This window comes from Hypomesus nipponensis, chromosome 3 (genome assembly GCF_054491055.1).
Source record: "Hypomesus nipponensis isolate SF chromosome 3, ASM5449105v1, whole genome shotgun sequence".
Taxonomy (NCBI): Eukaryota; Metazoa; Chordata; class Actinopteri; order Osmeriformes; family Osmeridae; genus Hypomesus; species Hypomesus nipponensis.
The window spans coordinates 9731089-9744000 of record NC_140363.1 but is presented as its reverse complement, the minus strand read 5'-3'; positions in this window follow the sequence as shown (position 1 = coordinate 9744000).

Below are 12912 nucleotides of genomic sequence, written 5' to 3'. Positions count from 1 at the left end.
TCTTCCTGTGACCTCATTATTCTCAATGCTCATGTTCCCAGAAAACCTATCAGACTCTTTGACCTTTGCATGACCCCTAACTAACAGCGTGTACTGAAGGTTGGCGGTGTTGTGTCTCTCAACATTTTTGGTCAGTATTCAAATCATGTCTTAGCCGTGCAAATCATGCCTGGGAAAGGTGTTGGATGCAAAACCGAAAAGGATAAGTAAGACTGAGATATCTGCCAAAAGTTAATTCCTATAATACCTGTAACTGTTGTATTAGTCTGGCTAGTTATAAAGGATATTTTTCTTTATTTAAGAAATACTAGGTTTAGCTGGAGATTCCTGTCTCAAGTTGGAAATATTAACTTATAGTGATCTCCAGAAGGATGTTGCTTATCTACCTAATGTACTTAGTTTTTCAGATGATTTTCTTGTTTGATGTTATGATGTAGATTGTTTAATTTGATGATGACAATAGACTCCAACTAGAAGTTTTTTTTAATGAAAGACAAACCAAAAAATGAAGATTGTAGAGGTTATCGGAAGTGGACTACTTCAAATGCATTTGTGCAGTTAAACAACATTTTATCTCATCAAGATTACCTACGTTTAAAGTGTATCCCTCAAACTCAGAGTCGTCCCTAAGATGACGAGTTTGTAAATTATCTTCCCCCTGTAAACTGCAGAATGACTGGACCTTGATGGTGAATGCCTGCCAAGATACCACCTTTCCCCATTGTCCAGAGCTGTCAGGCAGCCGAATGAACAAGCCTTGGATATGAAAGGCCAGCCTTGCTTAGCTTGCTATCTGTACCATTTGCGCTAATATGAGTGGCTTTATTACCATATAAATGAGATAAGGTCTTCAGTAATTGCGGGATGAACCCTCACCCTGCAGGAATTAAGACCAAGTAGCGTGCATTGCAAAGAGTTGTGATTCAGGAAGGAGCAACAAGCTCCAGAAAAAAATGACAAAGTTTAATGGGTATGTTGTCTGTACATAACCTTGGAGATCTCTCTAGTCAATACTATTGACAAGGATCTTCTAATGAAATAATTAATGTTGTAAACCAAACCAAATGCTGGATTGATTGTCTTTACTCTCCAAATATGTTTTCACAGATTTTCAAAAACGTTTGAATCATATTTTCTTTTTTTTTTACAATTCGGTGACTGCCTCCCCAGTTCCAGGTATCTGATACAACTGCAGGAAATGCCATTTATACTACGACTGAACTGCTACATTACTGTTAGGCTAATTAGATATTGGATAAGTAAGCTAATGACATTTTCTATGATTTGTTTCATTGGGCATTTCTTTTATGAGTGGCATTGTAAAACTTAATGGTGTTTGGGCCATGTAGAAAAAAAAAAAAAACAACGGAGAGAGATAGAAAAGGGAGAGAGAGAGAGGGAAAGAGAGAGGGGCAGAGAGAGATGGGGGAGAATGGCATTTATTAGTTGATGGAATGACCCACCTGGGATAAAAGGAGCGGTGACATTTTAGCTATGGAGCAGTGCAATTACCCCTCGTGTCAGCTGCCACGGAGAACACGTCTGTCACTCTCCCCTCAGCGCGACTCATCCACATCCACAGGAAAACAAGCTCTGATCGGTACATGCTAAAGTCTGGTTGGACTCTTAATGTGAACACGGAGAAAGAAAGATATGGGTGTCCTCTCGTGTGCAGGAGGGGATAACTCGCACATCCTCCGTCAGCCGCACGACGAGCATGTCCGCGTATGCAAGACACTCTTGATTGCGGTGAAGAATCAGATGAAAGCAATCGTGTGCACCACGGACGGGTTCATACGTGCCGGGGTCATTTCAACGATTGCTCTGAAAGAAGGGGTTTTAATCCAACGGATGTGTCAGTCATCTGCCACCCTTCGACATGCCATGAAGATGAGGACTACATGATGGTTTATAGTAGCTACAGAAAGATAGAAGCAAGTGGAAACATCAGCATCCATGTGCTCTCATCTAAAAGGGTCTAGTTGCTTCTTAGCTACATTACATGATGACGATGCCTCAATGAGGCAGATTCATTCATGCCATTACACTGTCAGGACACAGGATAATGATTGAAGCAGGCCATCACCTGACCTTTCCTTGTCATGAAGTAATGACTAAACCCCATCCAAATCACAACACTGGGTGTTTCCATTAACTTTTATATCATAATCTCACAGAACACCACACGCCTGAAGGTCATGGTAGCCTTTAGTAGCATGCTGTCAAGACCTATCGTGTTTGACCTTTCCCCCAAAACTGCCCCTCCATGAGCCGACTTTATAGAGAGATTTGATTGCACGTTAGGTTTCATCATCGGAGTGTGGACGAATATTGCATTATTGATTGAAATAACAACTTCTGAGAAGACATGTTTGGCTCCTGGGGTGTGGGTGTGATAGAACAAATGGTATGGAATAGAAAGGTGGGGGAGGGTGGAGTGAGGAGTGGGGTTGACTGAGTGAGACAGAGGTAGCGTGATGAAAAGAAAAGAAAAAAAGAGAAGAGGAGAGGGATCTTCTCACAATAGCCTGTCTGTCTCTGACGTGACTACGTGACCTGACTTGATTCAGCCTCCATGTAGCCTCTGCGTTAATCTTTCATATCTTGCCTGTAGTTATCATGACTAAGAAAACAGGCAGCTTCTCTTCCTAGTGTCTGACACAAAGCCATGCACTTTCATCTCCAGTGATGAGAAGGAGAAGTTTGATTTGCTTTTGTTTATCGAGTTTTCTCACCTTCCTCTGAAGTCTTCCAATATTTAGCAAGCTCCAGTATTCAGACCTAGACAAGAGGTGGTGGTGATGAAAGGCACTGGCTTTGGCTGGTCTTTGATCAATTACAGTAACTCTGTCATGTGAGTCACTGGTTCTATCAAGAAGCTTTGATTCTGAACTTAACACAAGTCATTAAAACATGTGGAAAAGAGATACAAATAGTTCTTTTTGAGATTTGAAATCTTCTGTCCAACTGTTCTCCTGAGGATTCTTTTTCAGATCAACTTGTCTACACCTGTCAAAGACCAATGTAGTACACATTCGGACTGGCACAACCATTGGACAAAACAGTTACAGCCACACAAGCTGTTTTGAAATCAGTTGTTCTTTTCATGCAATAAGGTTTACTACTGTAACGATGTATGAAGGGATGAATGTACCTAATAAACGGTCCTGAAATGTACAGCATTGAAAGAATGTGTGCTCATCACAATTTAGCTGAGTGGCACATTTGAACAGAAAGGACTAATGGCATTTAGAGCACTTGAGAGAGCGACATCAGATATGCTCTCCATGAACTGATTCTCATACTCTAGACTTCAGCAGCCATTAGCACTTACAGACTGAGAAAAGGGGCTTTTGGGTTACGCTAATGTTTTCTTGCATGAAGGGAATCTGATGTCCCTACAGGGGCATGTTGTAGCCAGGCTTGGGCCAGCTGAGCTTGTCACTGCTTCCAGAGAGTGGTCCAGATGAGGTCAATGGTGGTTACTTTCTTCATCTCCCCTGGGCTGAGTTGGCGCTGGACTGGCTGAACTGGATCTAACCCCAGTGACTATCATGAGGAGTTCAACAGGGAGATATGGGTTGTATTTGAGGGCACATGTATGTTACTAAACTCTCGTCAACAAGCTCAGATGATTTAGGCACCTGATAATTGTACTACTTCAGCATCAGGGCTAGCGACAGCAGCCTTGCTTTATACAGTATCAAGCTGCAGTACCATTTAGACGCTACACTTTCCCACCTGCCAGTGCAACACATCCTCCTTACAGACCTTTTGTCAGTACAGACCACTTATTAGAATAAAACGATTCAACCAACTCACTGCTCATTCACAGACACTGTTACCTCCATTCCCCCACGCCTCCACTATGAAGTAATCAGACGATAAGTCAGTAACAAACAGCTTCATACTAGTAGATGAGCTTCTTGCAGCCCTGTTTGCGTGTGGATTTCCTGGAGTCAGAGAGCGGCAATATTAAATATTAAAACTCTCTTGCTGCCACGGGGCACGGCTACGTTCACAGAACAACATGAATCTTGTTTACATATCCTCATTTGGTAGTCTTACACAAAAGTTTAATTTCTCCATCATTATTTTGTACTCCTGGAGGTCTGGAATAAGTGGGCCACAGAGGATTTGTTTCTCTAATTGAAAATGTGGATAATATCCCTTTCCTCTCTGCGATGACCGCGGGGATTCGGAGCTTTCATCTTCCATCTTAAGCCACTCCACACAGCTGACCCAGGACATACTCTGCTTTAACTCAATATAAAAACAACGTCTGATTATACCTAAAAATACGTTTTGTTTTTCATGGCCAAGTACTCAAGCTACATGATCCAGGTCAGTTAGTTGGAGTCCTTCAATGCCACCAGGGGGAGATGCGTGACGCTTTGATTCCAAAACACCCTCAGCATTAATTAGAAAGACTGAGTAATGACTCCCATGTATTAAATATATCCTTGGTGCTGTTGTGATATCAGGCCTTAATCCTCAGCAGTTTGGCTGTGGAGGAAGCGCCATGCCCCTCAGTGTGAGATGAAGAGAGCTTAGATGCCTAAGACTCACGACACAGATGTTGGAAATAGAGTGGGGCGCTGGTGGCTCAGGGAAGGTCTTAATCAACACTGTTAACACTGAAGGCGCAGCATGAGTTGTTGGTGTTACCATACAACCAAAAAAACAAAGCGGTTTGATAACTTACTTCAGAATGGAACGGCTGACTTTATTTATACGCCTGTCTCTTTACCTCCTCCCCCTTTGTTAAACTTCCAAGCTGCTTCCCTTTCACGTCGTTCTCTTCAGAGATACGTGTGTTCCACCCAGTCTTTTTATAAAGCAATTTTCAATAAAGTCAGCTTTGTTCTGAAGCAGGGCACACCATCTGCTGGGTGTCTAAATAAATGCAAGGGGATATTTAACTGCACCTTGCTCTGCATTTAATGACACTAGGAAAAATGGCGAGCGAGACAAAAAAAACTGACAGTTGTAATTTTGCAGGAACAGGACGTGTATGAGGACACTCACAATCCCTGAGACAATAACATTTGCTTTTATGGAAGAGGCAAAAAAGAAAGGCTAATTAAATTGATTTACGACCTTTCTTCTTTTTTTTACATTTTGGAGAGGGGAAATGGCTGACACATTTTGGCTGTAATGGTTTACATTTTACAGTTAAAAAAATGTATTAATCAAGGGCACTTTTGCCTTTTCCTTTGATATAAAAAATTATAATCTCTCAGCACAATGTCTGTCCGAGGGTAAATTTCCATTGAAACAGCTGAGTTTGAAGGATAAAGAAACTATAGTTCTCAACTCACAGAGATGCCCAGAAGTACCAATGAGGTGAATAGTTATGGCTTTGCCCTATGAGGTATTTGGCTCTCCCTGAGTTCAATGTGTTGGTATTTTTATAGCTCAACGCCACCCTCAATTAGTATCATGTCACTAAGTGCCCTTGACTCCAGTCAAGCAGAGCTGCGTCTGCTGGTGTGCTGTGGGTAGCAGTTGCATGCTGTGCTTCAAAACGGAGTGCAGGCACAGGGGTTTGAACAGGAGAGCAAACTCCTGCTTACTGACTGACCTTCACATTAGTTATTTAGGCTGTCTAGGGAAGACAAAAGGAAGAGATCCTTGAAACAAGTCTGGAAAGAGTCCAATGTATGATTTATGCATCTTGTTTTAGATACAAATAGAACACAGCCCAACAGTTACTTTGTCTGATGTTTAAAATGTATGTATAGAATTTGTGTTGTTTAAGTTCACGATTTTTATCAGAAGTTTGACAGTAAAAAGCCAAAACTTACCAATCCTGCCTTTTATGTAACTACTGACATGTAAGTTATCTGAAACGAGTCATCGGTCAGACCAACATCTAGCAGAAGGAAATCGCTGTGATGTCCAGACACACAACACAGTGTTGTGGTGTCTTCAAGTCTGAGTGGAAACGTCCAATTGTCTGGTCAGCGATCCCCCCCCACCCATCCACCCCCCAAAAAAGAAAGTAAGAAACTGCAGCCAGCAACTCCAGCAAGATTAATGACCATTGATCCCCAACACAAACCACCAGGGCAGCAGACCTTGGCTTTGATACCTCGCTCTCATCAGGTCCAGATGACCAGTACAAACCTCATTACAGACACTCCAAACCCCTGGCACATCCCTCTGGTCTCTGTCTCCACCTCAGCCAAGGACAGGTGTGTGTGTCTGAGCTTCCTTGCTTGTTTCGGTTCATTGAGGTGTGTTAGAAAAGGCAAAGCCTTACTGCTCGATTTAGTTTGTCTGTTAAAATATAAAAAGATCAACAAATACATTTGTGATTGTTTCTAATATGATACATTGATCTGAAATAAACAGAAAGGAGGATTTGATGTCTTCCAGTTTTCAGCAACATATATCCATATATTGTACATGCTTATTCTGTCTGTCCATCTCAACTTCTCTCTTTATTTGATCAAACCACCAGCCCTGTATGATAATCTGAGGGTTTTGAAAACTTTTCACCATCTTCTGGGCAAACACTGTGTATTGTACCATCTTCCTGATCAGAAGAAAACTTCAAAACTGAAGGGGCACAGGGTCACTGCAGATCCGAGGTTGAAATATAGAATTACCATTCTGTAGAAATATCCCTTTTGCAAATCAGCTCTCCCACTTTCATGAAGGCAAGTATTTGATTCCTGCCCCTAACACAGTCTTTGATATTGGAAAAAGGCCTGTCCAAGTGATGATTAGCATTAATAGTATATATCCTCATTATTTCTTGGAAAAAGGCTATTTTCACTTTTCACTGAAATGGGAACAAAAATGCAATAATATGCTCATTATAAATTCAGTAGATTACTGAATGTTTGCATAGCACATCAATGCCTAGACAAATGGGTGACTTACAGTAATATGACATGATGGCAAGGCAAAAAACCTTCACTGATTAAGATATCTTAAATATTCTTGGATCAAAAGCAGACGAGACTTTGATGTTACCAGACTAACTGGGGAATCTGAAATTGATAATAATGGAAGCTTGTTAACTTTAGATTCATACTTTAACAACAGTCTCATACTAAGGAAAAAATCACTAAAATCTAATTAAAGAGGAGCTGATTAAAAATATTTACAAGTTATGTAAAAAAAAAATACAAGACAAGCTGCTCTTTAGCATGTCATTTCAGATAGGAGCATGGGGTAATTATTTCAAGGAATGTTTGAAGTAACACACTGTAAGATAGTAGTAAAAACACTGTACAAGGGGCTATTTTAAATGCTGAAATTATGATGACTATGACTTCACTTGTGGATGATCTGTGTGGTAACAACATGATCATAATAGTTGTGTTAGCAATATCATCCTGACTTGATAATATGATTCCACCCAACCTGAAAGAAGACTTCTCTGTAACCAGTAAAACTGCATTGAACCCAGAGGTCTTCAGGTCCACAGCACAGACACCCATGCTGGGGCACCATTCCTCTCATTAAGATTAAAACAACATGATGGCTCACCGAACATCCTACTCCCTCAAGATCCAAAACATTTCAATCATCCAAAGAGAACCTGGTCACGACTAGATGCATCTGGAGGCCCAGGAACTTGGATTACCAGATGGCATCTGCACACATGAACTTGCTGATGAAGCAAATGAAGACTTCAGTGAATACATTGGAGCCAATGTGTATCCATTAGCATGGATATCACACCCCTGTTAAGATACTTTCATACAACATTGCCCATCAGGGGTGGTGGAGTCATTGCACCATCTCCTTTTGAAAACATCTGGCTAACATGAACTAATCATGGCTGTCAAATCAACAGCAATATTGGGCTTTTACCGTCTGCTTCAACACAAGGATTCCTGATGTCCTACTGAAGAGTTCACCTTGCACATATGGGATGAAGTACCAGAAAAGCTAGAATGAGGACAGTTAGCTTGACTGAACAAACATCCCTTAGATTTTTCAACAGTGCATTTTTTTTCCCAAATGTACAAAGAAACAAATCTAAATCCATGAATTGCAATCATTGTATTTTCTGTCCTTCAGAAAAAGAACGAGAGGATTGGTTCATTTTCAGTTTTATAAGGGTGTGTGTGTGTGTGTGTGTTTAGGTTGGAGGAGGTGGAGGGGGCACAGGGAGTCAGCACATCTAGTATTTTGTGTAACCAAAATAAGCAGGGATCCTGCAAGAAGGACCCTAAGAGGGTTTTCCTCCATAGCTGGACAATTTCATGCCCCTCAGGGATCTTATACATCAATTCAATTTATTTCAGTAAATTGACCAATTCATCAGGGAAATTTAGAATGTGGCCTGTGTTTTCCATCAAGCCGTACCTTGCTCTGCTTTATCAGCTCCACCAATGGATTAAACATGTTTGCAGAAGTTAGAAGAAAAAAGTGTGACAGTCGCCAAGGTGATGTGTTATTAAGATTTTCTTCTACATGTGTAATAAAGCAGGAATATAATGTAAGAAACATGACATCTTACACAGCAACAACCACAGTTCAATGTGTGTTAGCAGAGTTAAAGCAATCGCATCAAACGGACTACATCCGTGTAGTCTGCGAGGGACGACGTTAGGTTTCTGAACGTCGGTCACATCTCTTGACTTCATGTCAAGAACCATCAATTCTATGTTGACATGTTCTTCATGAAAAAACAAGTGTTGTGGTGGAGCCACAACAGCACGGTAACAGAAGCGATAACTCCGCGATAACTCAACGCCTGGGAGATGAGGGAGGCAGTGAGCGTCTGCCAGGCGGGATCCTTCCAGATGTCTGAGTGCGATACGCCCCTCCTCCCGCCCGCCACCCTGTGCTGACGAGCCTGTGTCATCCCCGTGACATTTTCAGAGACATCACATTCCATCAGGACAGTAATTAATCAGAGCCATAACAATGTGATGGTGGCCTAGAACAGTCGCGTTGCCACGGCACCAGGAGGAGAGGGAGAGAGAACACTGCCAGGGACCTCCATGGTGCCCACCAGGGTGCGACAGGAAGTACTTCCATGGCAAGTCCTCAATGACATCATGCCTGTCCCCATAGTGACATGTGTCCTTGCTAGTCCACACAAATCCAGACTGTGCCTTTACAGCAAGGCCATAGCCATGGAGCCAACATTGGGGGGGACTAATTAAAAAGGTTATGATCATTTCGGACAGCGTGCGTGGTTGCCTGTCATAGCGTAGCACTTTAAAATTTTTATATCAATATATTGGGGGGGGGGCATTTTTACCAGATTTGAATATTGGGGGGCATGTGTCAAGAGAAAACACAATCTCATTAACATAATAAAACTTGAGTGGGCCATATCCTCCAAATGGACATGCTGTAAGGCAAAAAAGAAAATGCACCACTTTTATAATCCACTGTCAATTTTGAATCCCATATTTCAACCATTTACATCAAGATCTGGTTTAGCCCATCTCTCATACTGACGAGGTAAGGGTTTAACCCCATACTGTGAGCCATGGGTTGTAGTCCTCACTGCTAACGTGATTGTGTAATCCCATTCACAGTTTTGTTAATCCTGTCACCTACTGGCTAGCCAGGAGGGGTATGTAAACTTGAATCATCAGGGTTAGGGTTAGATGACTAAGTGACACAAGCTGCGGGCAACAATTGAGTTGAATGAGGACCAGATGAGCCCAGGAGTTTCAGGCTATGTAGAATGTACAATATTAGACAACACACATTAGACAGCTGTGGTGATTCTTTGAAAAATCTACAACAATTCAAAATCAACTATTTTACATAATTGCTTTATTCATACCTGAATTTAAGATTGTTGTATTTGAATATCTGAATAAGTGTTCTGGTGACTGTGGATCGTCATACCAATAACAAATACAGTCACTTACCTGTACTTTCATACTTTGTTAGCATTTACAACTAGCCTTGTTTGTTTGGTGTTTTCATAGCACACTGTGACAGGCATTTCCTGGTTTGCTTGTCACCTTGTCACTGTGACCTTTTCATGTGACATAGCAATGATTGTAGTAGTGCTCTTCAGCCAAGTGGATTCTAAATGAAAGGTGCCATTGCATGTCAAACAATTTAGTCATTACTGTCAACACTTCACGTTAGCCTGTAGCTATCTGTGGGATGGAATGGCTTCAATCCAGTAGGAATCTGCTAATCTAGAGGACACAGGGTGACAACAGAACACATGCAACGGGATCATCTCACAAAAGCAATAGTCTTTAAGGGATTGTATGCAGTTTTCTTTATGTGTTTTATTCCACCACTCATTAATCTTCCATAAACAGATGGATCAATGTTAAAAGATTAGAACACTCGATTCCTTGTATCACCTGTTAGCTTGTGTTAATCCTGTGGTTTACCTCACTAGGGTTTAAGGTAATACAGAGTTGCAGAGAAAAAAAAAGAAAAAGGAAAAATGAAAATGAAATAAAAGCTTTACCTTTCAGTACACCAAACCAGGTGAGTTGAAATTATTATGAAAGCTGCTGAAGCAAGAAGGTAAAGGTGCTGTGCTCGGGGGAGGGGGATGGGGGATGGGGGGCCCACGGACAGTCCAAGGCCTTAGAGAGCACGGATGCTGGTGGAAATGCCTCTGTAAGCACTAGAATTATTAACATTTAGGTATGCTTACAAGACAGTATTAAATCAAAGTAAGCAAAAATATCAAAAAAGGCTGCAGTGCTGTAGGAGCGCACATACACACTTTTATTCACTCATTTACATTTCATGTCAAAGTTACCCTCCTCGACACTCCCATCTTTCATTGAGAAAGGAACCGAGCTCAGAAGAAGCCTTGAGGCTGGAGAGCGTATCTTATCACTGACCCCTTTTTGTGTCAGTCTTTGAAAGCTCGATATTTCTTGACTGTTGTATTATTTTTGCAGCCAAGTAAGGGTTTTACTCTGCACTTGTCAGGACTTTTCCCCTTTTTCCCCCAAGTCTGTTGCCAAACAATACTGTAATGAGACCCAAAAATGTCCTTGTCAAAAATTGTAAGTGGGGGAAAATGCGAATGACTAAGGTACATGCATGCAGATTCATTGCTCCAAAATACAGTTGAAGCAGATACTGCTTTAGGTGGAGCTTTGTAATAAACATGTTTGGGGTGTTGTATTCATTACAGTGACGTGTAGATCATTATTGGCAAATTGTTTTGTGTAGCCATTGGCCACATTTAGAATTCACACGTCTTCGCATGCACCCAAAATGTTTTTTTTTAAATTGTATTCATGGATTTCAATATGCTTACCAAAGAAACGCTTACCAAACACACGAAACGTCTCAGAGGCTGCTGATTAGTGGATGTCAGTTTGTTTTAGCAGCCAGAACACTGCCTCAGCTCTGTCTAACCCTCCTACCCTACAAGACAGTCTACTTGTGTGATGGATGAGAATTGATGGGCAAATCAATCGAGATCACAGCTTAAATAAAGAGTGATTTCAATTGACTTAGTGTTATTGACTTGTGATTCCCTCTGGCACTTCCTGACTACACTTGCAACAGAGAGTGAAAATAGGGGATGGAAATGCTAACAGTCAGTTGTTAATCATGTGGAACGGAGTTAAAGGAGGAGTGACAAAAGCAGTTCAGATAAATGTCTACTTGGAAGAACCTGATTCCATGCCTGCAGTCTAGTCTTTAGTGTGTTTTCAAACATCCAAGAACTCACATGTATTCATACAAAATCATTCTGAAGTTTATATGGGTTCGTATGACTCAGCACCAATGATTTAGACTGAAGTATAACAGTCTGAACAGCTGGCTGGCTGGCTGACTGACAAATATGACATACAAAGACATTGAAAAGTTTGGGACAAAACCTTCAGAATATCACCTCAGATTATTCCATTCAGAACGGGAAGCACTTTGGATAACGTGCAATATTAATTAAGCAAGAAGACAGTGGTTGAAAATAGATAAACATTCTAATGGGATTCTTAAGAAACCTAACTGAAGACTATGACAGTAAATGTGACCCAAAGACCTTAATGAATTCAAAAATTCTGCTGATGGAAATGTTTTAGCATACAGAGCAGGAAGCTTCCAAACCTTAAAAACGTAATATGATAGGAGAGACGTGAGGAGAATTTTAAATTTCCATCAGCAAACATTTTGAGATATATTTTAGAAAATCTTGTAGAAGCTAAATGAATGAGTATGTTGACGTGTTTATGCAATGACATCCCACCTGCCAGAATTATGGCACTGTGGTAAATAAACTCTGAAAAATCTGCCAATGTATCATCATTTTCAAATGATTATAAGTGAACAGATTTCCCATTTACAACAAATGTGTTAAGATACACATCTAGATTAACTGCAGTGGGGTCATATAATTTATCAGCATATTATTAATTAAATAACACTACCAATTTAAATTAATGTCTGAACCCCTAAAGCATTGGATCTATCTTTTTTGGAGTTTGGTCAGTAGAGACTCTAATTTCTAGAGAACTATGGCCATTCCATTACAGACGAGGCAGGATGGGAAATGATCAATGTTTTTTCTCACTGAATGAGACAGACAGATACAATATCTGCTGGTATCAGAGCTGAGGTTGGAGAAGCAGGAATCCCTCTCTCTCTGCCTATGAAATATGCAAAGTCTGCATATGATTATGAATCGAAACCTGAAACATAGCCCCTAACCTTTGATACACGCACAGTCAGCACAAGGGAATGCCTGTAAGATTAGCACGATGGAGGGGGGGGGACTTGCTCAATGCTAGGGTTTTTGGTCAAGGACTAGTCAATGGTGATCTCTCATTTTAGACCATTGCGGTTGTGTGAATGTGAGGTAGATTGAAGATGTTAATCAGTGATCAGGGAAAATTATTAGAGCATGCTGAGCCATAGCAAGTCCGTATAAGGCTGAACAATTGTAGTTTGTAGGCTTAAGTGTACTTTGGCGTGGATTCAAAATAATCACTT